We start from the raw sequence: 10106 nt of genomic DNA, 5'->3' as shown, positions 1-10106 counted from the left end.
TTGTATAAAATAAATAAATAAATCTCAAAAAAATATTAAGGTGTTCTAAATCTGCTTTCACTAGTTTCTTGTAACAAATTAAGACTGTTCAGGATTCTAAAACTCCTGGTGCTCTTTTACCTCAGGCTACCTAAGAAAAAACCTTACCATGTCAGCATTGCTGAGCCTGTCAAAGAAATAAATCTACTCTTAAAAATCCTTGTTACTGGTTACTAGGGAGGTGGAGCAACATGGCGGCGGCGAGGAGACGCTGCGAGTAAGATCTCCCATTAAAAAAAGTGAATAGGGAGGAAGCGGCAGGTCCCAGTGAGAAACTGGGACACCGAAGATAAACGGGTGACGCCAGCGAACTGCCCGAAGAAGAAAGTGGCCATAAAAGAGGACCAGAAGGGAGGGAAGCGCAGAACCCTGCTCCCTCCCCGCCCAGAGAGCAGCACTCTCCGACCGGCAGAGAGGAGGAAACAACAAACCAAACGACCACAAGAACAAACGACGCAGCAAGCGGGACGTGAGTGGAAAGGAACTATTGCAGCCACCACACCCCGTGAACGGGAGCTGAGGCGAACCCTGCAGGATCCGCCGCGGCGGTGAGCGAACGGCTCCGGGCGCCATTAGAGAAGAACAAAGACCCCGGGAGACGCGCACACACAGCCCGGGCTGCCGGTAAGCTGGGCGCGGGAAAGCGGCTCGCTCGGCGCGCTTGAAAAGCAAGTGCAGACTGGATCGCGGCTGCCCAGGTCCCCGCGCCTGCGACCTAGGCTTGCGGGGAGACGACCTAGGCTTGCGGGGAGACGCGCGGAGTCCTCACTGAGGTGAGGTCCCTCCCTGAGTGAGCAGGAACCAGGCGCCACGCACTGGAGCGGTGCAAAAGGCGCCATTCCCCGCGCACTGACTGGGCTACAGCCCGCGTCCTGGAACTGAGGGCTTTGAACTGAGACCCGGGGCACGAAAATTCGGGGCGTGGTTTCTCCACGACGGTGGGGCACAAGGCAGACGACAGCACGCCCCAAAGCTGTTGAGGTGTACCCTACCATTCCGCTCTGTTCTCTGTCCCACGGGGTGGGGGGAGGCGAAAAACAGCCCCCCAAGGACATAGGAGAGATCTCTGGCGCCACCTAGCGACCAGGAAAAAAAAAAAGTCACTAAACACCTATAAAACAGGACATTTCTTAAGACTGCTTGAAAAGGGCAGAAGGTTTCTGGAGGACCCAGTGGCCAGCCGGGAAGTTATTCCACGCCAGGCTCCTTCCGACCAGCAGTCTGAGCCCACAGAGGGAGCAGGCACCCACGTCCGGGGCAGACCGGGTGCGCAGAAGAGTGTGCCTGAAACCGGAGGCGCAGGGACTGCATCCCGCTTCGCCATTTGAGAACAGGGACATTTCTTCAGTAAAAACTGCCTAAAACCAGCAGAAAGCTCCCCCAGAAGACAGAGATGGCTCCTGGAAGAGCCAGAGGGGAGCGGAGAAGTTCACCCAAGATGTCAGTCAGTCCGAGCAACACAGTGTCCCAACGCATACGACAAATTAGAAAACAGACAGTAGGGAGTAGAAGAACCACACGCACCTAACAACTCCTCAGGAAAGAAGCACACACAAAAAGAAAACCACTCCCCAGATTGCAACAACAGCAACTTGGAAGAACTTCTGAGCCTTCCAGAAAGAGAATTTAAAATTGCCATGATTAAAAAGTGATAGATCAGAAGAAGGAAATTGAGTCCCTAAAGAGGGAAGTAAGAGAAATGCAGGAGATCAAAGAATTAATGGAGGAACTAAAGAACTCTGGGAAAAGCAATGAAAGCAGAATAGATGAATGGAAGAACGAATAAGTAATCTTGAAGACACAGAAATAAAAGAACCAAAACAGAAAAGGAAAGAGAAGTACGAAGGAAAAAGATGAAGAAAGACTTCGGGAACTATCTGACTCCATGAGGAAAGGAAATATAAGAGTTATAGGAATTCCAGAAGGAGAGGAGAGAGATGTAGGAACAGAGAAAATATTCATGGATATAATTGAAGAGAACTTCCCAAATGAGAAGAAGGAGCTGAAAATGATATACAAGAAGCAAGAAGAACACCAAACTTCCACGACGAAAGGAAAAACACAGCAAGACACATAATAGTAAAGCTCCCAAGAATCCAGGACAAGGAAAAATAATGAAGCTGACAAGAGGGAAGAAACAGATAACATTCAAAGGAAAACCAATCAGGCTGACATCAGACTTCTCTGAAGAAACATTACGGGCAAGGAGAGAGTGGAGGGACATAGTCAACAGACTCCAAGAAAACAGATGCCAACCAAGAATACTCTATCCCGCAAAGCTCTCTTTCCTCCATGAAGAAAGAATATGGACCTTCCCAGACAAAGAGAAACTCCGGAATTTCATTGCGACTAAACCCCCACTCCAAAAAATACTACAAGGAATCCTAAAGCCAGAACCTCAGAGGGACGAATAACAACGAAAGAAGACCAAAAAAAAAAAAAAAAAGTTATTAAAAGAAAATAAATAAAATCAAAGGAAAGACAAACATAATGGCAAATACAGATGCTAATATATCAATATTAACTCTAAATGTAAATGGACTAAACTCTTCAATAAAAAGACACAGAGTTGCAGCCTGGATTAAGAAACAAAACCCAACCTTTTGCTGTCTCCAGGAAACACATTTAGCTACAAAGATAAAAATAGGCTCAAAGTCAAAGGATGGAAAACAATCCTACAAGCAAATGGGCCAAAAAAGAAAGCAGGAACAGCTATACTTATATCAGATAAAACAGACTTCAAACTCAAAAAAATAAAAAGAGACCCAATGGTCACTACATTATGATTAAGGGGACAATACTTCAAGAAGAAATAACACTCATTAACATATACTCACCAAACGAAAGAGCACCAAAATATATCAGACAACTGTTGTCCTCTCTGAAAACAGACATCAGAGAAAACACATATGTAGTGGGAGACTTCAACACACCACTATCAACAATGGATAGATCAACAAGACAAAAAATAAGTAAAGAAACTAAAGCTCTAAATAAGGACCTAGAGCATTTGGGCTTAACAGACATCTATAGAACACTAAACCAAAAAAAACGGAGTACACATTTTTCTCAAGCGCACACGGATCATTCTCCAGGATCGATCACATACTGGGGCACAAGACAAACATCAACAGATACACCAAGATTGAAATCATACCAACCATCTTTTTCTGACCACGAAGGCATCAAACTAGAAATAAATCATAAAAAGAAAGGCAAGGAACTATCCTACCTCATGGAGATTAAAAGCCACATTACTGGAAGACCACTGGACTAACGAGGAGATCAAAGAAGAAATTAAAAAATTCTTTGAATTGAATGACAAGGAGGACACCAATATCCTAAATGTATGGGATGCAGCAAAAGCAGTAATAAGAGGAAATATATAGCAATAGAAGCTCACATCAAAAAACAAGAAAGAACTCAAAGAAACAACTAATCTCGAAGCTCAAAGATCTAGAAAAAGAACAACAAAAAACCCCAGAACCAGTAGAAGAAAAGAAATAATAAAACCAAAGCAGAAATAAATGAAATTGAAACTAAAAAAACAATCCAAAAGATCAATGAAACCAAGAGCTGGTTCTTTGAAAAATAAATAAAATAGACAAACCCTAGCCAGGCTCACAAAGGAAAAAAGGGAGAAAGCACAAATACACAGAATCATAAATGAAAGAGGAGAAATCACAACGGACACAGCAGAAATCAAAAGAATAATCAGTAACTACTATGAACAGTTATATGGAACAAGTTCAAATCTAGAGGAGATGGACAAATTCTACAACTCTACAATCACCCAAAGCTAGATAAAGAAGAAACAGAACACCTAAACAGACCAATTACAAGCAGCGAAATTGAAATGGTAATTAAAAACTCCCCAAAAACAAAGCCCAGGACCTGATGGATTTACAAATGAATTCTACCAACATTCAGAGACGAATTAGTGCCTATCCTTCACAAACTCTTCCAAAAAATTGAGAAGGAAGGGACAATACCAAACACGTTCTATGAAGCCAATATTACATTAATACAAAACGAATAAGGACAACACAAAAAAGGAAAACTATAGGCCAATCTCCTAATGAACACTGATGCAAAAATCCTCAATAAAATTTTAGCTATCAGAATCCAACAATGTATCCATAAGATAATTCACCACGACCAAGTTGGATTCATTCCAGGGGCACAGGATGGTTTACATCCGAAAATCAATCAACGTTATCCAACACATCAACAAAAAGAAATATAAAACCATATGATAATATCAATAGATGCTGAGAAGCTTTCGACAAAGTGCAACACCCATTCATGATAAAAGCCCTTGAAATTCTTGGGATACAAGGAACATACCTCAACATCATAAAGGCCATCTATGACAAACCAACAGCCAGTATCATTCTCAATGGTGAAAAGCTGAAAGCAATTCCATTAAGATCTGGAACAAGACAAGGATGTCCACTCTCACCACTGCTTTCAATATAATACTGGAAGTCCTAGCCAGAGCAATAAGACAAGAGAAAGACATCCAAGGAATCCAAATAGGAAAAGAAGAAGTCAAACTATCACTATTTGCAGATGATATGATAATATACATAGAGAACCCCAAAATCTCCACAGAAAAACTAATTCAACTCATCAATCAATTCAGTAAAGTGGCAGGATACAAAATCAACACGCAAAAGTCAGTAGCCTTCCTATATACAAACAATAAATCTGAAGAAGAAGAATCAAAAAAACACCCCTTTTATTATCGAAACAAAAAAAATCAAATATTTGGGAATAAATCTAACAAAAGAGGTAAAGGACCTATACAAAGAAAACTATAAACACTGTTAAAAGAAATAGAAGAAGACACAAAGAATGGAAAGACATCCCCTGCTCATGGATTGGAAGAATAAACATTATTAAAATGGCCATCCTACCAAAGCAATATACAGATTCAATGCTATTCCAATCAAAATCTCAATGGCATTCTTCAAGAGAAATAGAACAATTATTGATGAAATTCATATGGAATCACCAAAAACCCCGAATAGCCAAAGCTCTACTGAAAAAAAGAAGGAAATGGAGGCATCACACTCCCGGACTTCAAACTATACTACAAAGCCATAATCATCAAAACTGCATGGTATTGGAACAAGACAGACATACAGACCAATGGAATCGAATAGAAAATCCAGAAATAAACCCACAGATTTATGGTCAACTAATCTTTGACAAAGGAGCAAAGACTATGCATTGGAGCAAAGAAAGTTTGTTCAATAAATGGTGCTGGGAAAACTGGGTCGCTACATGCAAAGAATGAAGCTTGACCACTACCTCACACCATACACAAAAATCAACTCAAAATGGATTAAAGAACTAGACATAAGCCTGAAACCATAAAATACATAGAAGGAAATATAGGCGAAACACTACGGGATTTGCACATCAAAGACATCTTTACAGACACATCACCCAAAGCAGTGATAGTGAAGAGAAAGATAAACAGCTGGGACTACATCAAATTAAAGAGCTTCTGCACAGCAAAAGAGACAATAACAAAAACAAAGAGAAACCCCACCAACTGGGAGAACATTTTTGCACCCAACACTAATGATAAAGGACTGATCACAAAAATCTGCAAAGAGCTGATGAGACTCAGCAACAACAAAGAAAATAATCCAGTCAAAAAATGGGCAGAAGAGCTAAAAAGAAACTTCTCTGAAGAGGAAATGCAAATGGCCAACAGACATATGAAAAAATGTTCAACATCACTTGTAATCAGGGAAATGCAAATCAAAACTACCATGAGATACCATCTCACACCAGTGAGAATGGCACATATTAAAAAAACTAGCAACAACAAATGTTGGCGAGGATGTGGAGAAAAAGGAACTCTTGTGCACTGTTGGTGGGAGTGCAAACTGGTCCAACCACTATGGAGAGCTGTGTGGAGATTTCTGGACCTACTAAACATAGAGCTTCCATATGATCCAGCAATTCCACTCCTAGGTATTTACCCAAAGGACACAGAAACATCAATTCCAAAGAGCACCTGCACTCCTATGTTTATAGCAGCACTGTTTACAATAGCTAAGCTTTGGAAACAACCCAAATGCCCAAAAATAGATGACTGGATCAAGAAGATGTGGTACATATATACCATGGAATATTACTCAGCATTCAAAAAAGATAAACACATGCAATTTGCAGCAACATGGATGGCACTGGAAGGGATCATGCTCAGCGAAATAAGCCAAAAAGAAAAGAAAAATACCGGATGGTCTCACTCATAGCAGGAATCTAGAAAACTTAAATAAGGGACCAGGAAAATGAATATAAGAAAGTGAAAAATCAAAATCAACAAAAACTATGAACAAGAGACACTTTTTGGGGGGTGGGGCGGGAGGGGAAGGATTGGGGTCAGAATGGGGCGTTTGCAATTGTATGGGGGAATATAAAAATAAAATTTAATATTTAAAAAAAAAAATAAAATAATAAACAAATAAAAAAATCCTTGTTACTGTCAGTAATTAAGTGCTTTGTAAAGATCTGTAAGTTTGTTCTATGATAATTTCATTCTGATATAGTAAAGTTTTTGTCTTATGAGGACTCTAAGACACCTGATAAAATTGATTTTCATTGTGAAAACCAACAAAACTGAGTCAATTTGGGTATATTGATACCTCATAGGAAGTATTCTCATAGGATTGTTACACCTGTTCAACATAAATGTAAACTAATGAGATTATTCTAAAATACATAAGATTTCTTAAATATAATAAGCCAGTTAATTATAAAAGACCTGAGAAAGTTACTCAAAAGCCAAAAAATCCCACATCATTTTGAATCCGAAGGCAAGTTAGGGAGGATGAGGCAGCCTCAAGGACATGCAGGTGGGGACCTCGGAGCATTAGGAAGGCTTCAGAGATGAGACACCTAGAGGAATGGAAGGAATTCCACGGGGAATAATAAATATCCCAGGGCCAAGGACAACATTGTTAACACTGGCCTCGGTTTCCCTCAGGTGATAAAGGGAGGTGGAGTTTGGGAAACGGAGAGTGGTTTAATGTATGGACAAATGAGGAGGGCAGCAGACTCCTGTCTGGTAGACCACCGTCCTGCCTTTGTCAGAGTGCAGGAGATTTATGCAAGGGGGGGATGGGAGGGGTCAGCACTGAGACCGGTGGGCGCCAGCCTGGTTTTCTTCAATAGCTGATGTTTACCTTTCTCTTCCCTAAAATGCAGGGGTGCTCATCTGGGAGACTGGGCCATAAAGACAAATCTATCAAACAAGGGGAAGATGCAACAAATGGGGAAAGACAAACCTGTTAGATAAGGAATGTGAAGATCCCCCACTCAGTAGCAGATTAAGTGAGACAGCCGAGAACTACCAATCACAAAGAGACTGTGGAGCTTTAGAATAATGAGGGAAATAAGGTATACATTTCCTTAGACACAACTCCACTTTGGCTTCCTTGCCTCCCTGGCCTGGTTTCATGGCCTGGGATCCCACTTTATTTCTGCTCTTTTTCTCCTCAATAAACTTTTTCTTTCTTTAAACAAACCTGCCTCTTCTTGCTTGCTTGCCTGAGAGTCTGCAAAGTTCCTGCTGTGGCTTCCTGAGACACCAACCCGTGGTGGTCTAGTGGCTGGGACTTCGCGCTGCACCTGCAGCCTGGGATCCGTTCCTGGCTGGGAGACTAGGCCTGACAATTCCGGTATCAATTTCAGGCTAAATTTGCTGAGACTATTAAAAGGTATATAATCTAGACCCAGAAAGGACAAGCATTTTAGTGGCTTCCTTCATTAGCCAGCCTTGCTTTGACATCAGGCACAGACTCCAGAGACTAAATCAAGGGCCTAAGATCCTTTTAATACTTTGGACATGGACTTCAAGGGCCTACAGTAACATGGAGGGGACTAGCTAGACTGAAAAAAGAAAGGGAGAAAGACAAGAGAAAGCCCCAGTATACGGCAGTTGCCATTGTCAGTGCCCTGCCACCTCAGGCTCACTCAAGGCCCCATGCACCCCAGGGCATTTGAGATTTCAACCTCTTAATGGGCTGCCTCCACTGCCAAAACCCAGAAAACATCAGGGGCAAGAAAGGTGCCCCCAGTGCCATCACCCAGGGCACTGAAAAGTAGGACTGCCCCACTCTCCAGAAAGGGAGAGGCCAGCCCAACCCACAGGCCAGGATGGGAGGACAGGCTTGACCATCAGCTGCCTCTGACTATGAAGAACCCGGTGCAGGAGACCTTCTCTGACGAAGCCAGAGGTGAGACAGGCTCCTGTTTTTACTGTTTCTGTGGATAAGACTCAGATGACCCTAGGAGCAGCAGACAAAAAGATCACCTTTTTGGTAAATAAGGGGCCACTTACTCTTCCTTACTCCAATTTTTGGACTGACCTTGGTCAATTGTCCCCCTTACTAGTACTGATGGCCAGCCTGAGCCAGGACACTGTATAGCACTGCTTCCTTGCTTGCTACAAGGCCACATGTTTATATTTTCAGTCTTGCTTTCCTAGCTTCCTCTATTAGGACAGGACATGGGGACTAAATTCCAAACTAACAGCCTCGGCAGCCACGATTGGATCCCCCAGCTGCTGCTACACAAGACAAGAATAACATGGAAGCCCTAATTCTCACTGATGCTGCCACTTTGGCTACAACCCCTCCAGGTGTTTGGGACACTACAGTGCCAGGCTGAGGTGTCTTTGCCACCCCTCTTAGGGTGCAATTAAAGGAACCTCCTCTCTTCCTGATGGAACCACAACCCCCTCAAGCCAAAGCCCAACAATGCTCCTTGAATCCCCTAGTCTCAGTGGTTATGGAACACCATGGAGTGCTGGGCTCACTCACGAGTCTGTGCCCTCCTTACTCTTAAATCCTTAAAAACCCAGCTTCTGTCCTGGATGTTCCCCTTTTCCATTCCCTTACTAAAACTTTTTAATTTTTTTATCGTTTTTCTCTTGCTTGGGCCCTTTATCCTCAATGCCCTCATCGGGATCATCTCTCGCCTGGAGGCCATCAAACTCCATCTGGTCCTTCAAATGGAACCCACTATAAAGCCTCCACCATCCTTCTTCCAGGTCCCTTAGACCATCGCCCTGAAGAAGAGCCCTGACTGTATCCCCACCTCGCCTGCCCGCATTCAGCAGGAGTAGTCACTGATCAGATGGACATCCTTTGTCCCAACGACAGTTAGGGGCTCCATCCATAGGGGGGAATGAGTCCTAGGGCAAGTTAGGGATAATTAGGCAGCCCAAGGCAGTGCAGGGACTTCAGGAGAGTTCAGGAAGGCTCCAGAGATAAGGGCAACAAATTCCAAAGGGACTAATCACACTCCCCAGGACTAGGGGCAACAGGATATTCCTGGACAAGGACAATAAAGAAAAAAAGATAAGGGCTGGACACAGACACTCAGTTCTGGGCAGAGACATTCAGGCAGTGAGTGAGACACCAAGGACTAACCAATCACAAAGAGCCAGGTGGAGCTTTAGAGTAATCAGAGAAAGCAGGTCTCTATTCCTGGGGCCAGACTCCACTTGGGCTTCCTTGCCCCTCCCTGGCCTCGTTCCACTGGCCTGAGAGTCCCACTTTATTTCTGTTACTTTTCTCCTCAATAAACGTTTTCTTTCTCTAAGCAAATCTGCCTCTTCTCGCTTGCTTGCCTGAGCATCTGCGAAGTTCCTGCTGGAACTTGGGGGTCAAGTGGCTGGGACTCAGCGCTGCCCCTGCAGCCTGGGATCATTCCTGGCTTCTCCATTCTGGCTGGGAGACTAGGCCTGAAAACCTACAATTCCAGTATCATTAAGGCCTTTAGAATTTATGGTGATGTGAGCTAACATTGAGAAGAACAGATTTTCTGGGGTCTCAGGCGTCCCCTTGAGCTTTAGTATTTTCTGCTTCACTTGTTAACTTTTTTAGATCCCAGCTCAGTGGAGTGGATGCTTCATTGAGTCCACAAGATTAATCTTTGTCCTTTTCTGTCCTCTCCTGGGAGGCAGGTATGGCAAGTATTGGATCTCAGGAACAGTCAGCTGACCAACACGGTGGGAAAGAAACGAGTAAGTTCTCCTGTAA

The sequence above is a fragment of the Talpa occidentalis genome, unplaced genomic scaffold (genome assembly GCF_014898055.3).
Source record: "Talpa occidentalis isolate TD23 unplaced genomic scaffold, MPIMG_talOcc4v2.1 talOcc4.2, whole genome shotgun sequence".
In the NCBI taxonomy this organism is placed as follows: Eukaryota; Metazoa; Chordata; class Mammalia; order Eulipotyphla; family Talpidae; genus Talpa; species Talpa occidentalis.
This window is presented reverse-complemented; position numbering follows the sequence as displayed.